Here is a 207-nt window from a genome sequence, read left to right on the forward strand (position 1 = left end):
TGAGAGGAAACAAACACACACACACACTGGCACCCAGTGACATACAATGCCCGACTCAAATAGACGTGTTGTTTCTGGTTCGAGTCCATCCATCACATTGGTTAGATCTGGGTCGACTAGCGTTGCCTGACCCCCCCCCCATACTGGAAACTCAAGACAATAACTGTGCACGAAAAGGAAATATCCATTCACAGTCGACTGTCTGAA

The sequence above is a fragment of the Syngnathus floridae genome, chromosome 9 (genome assembly GCF_059516105.1).
Source record: "Syngnathus floridae isolate MCC-2025c chromosome 9, RoL_Sflo_1.0, whole genome shotgun sequence".
Taxonomy (NCBI): Eukaryota; Metazoa; Chordata; class Actinopteri; order Syngnathiformes; family Syngnathidae; genus Syngnathus; species Syngnathus floridae.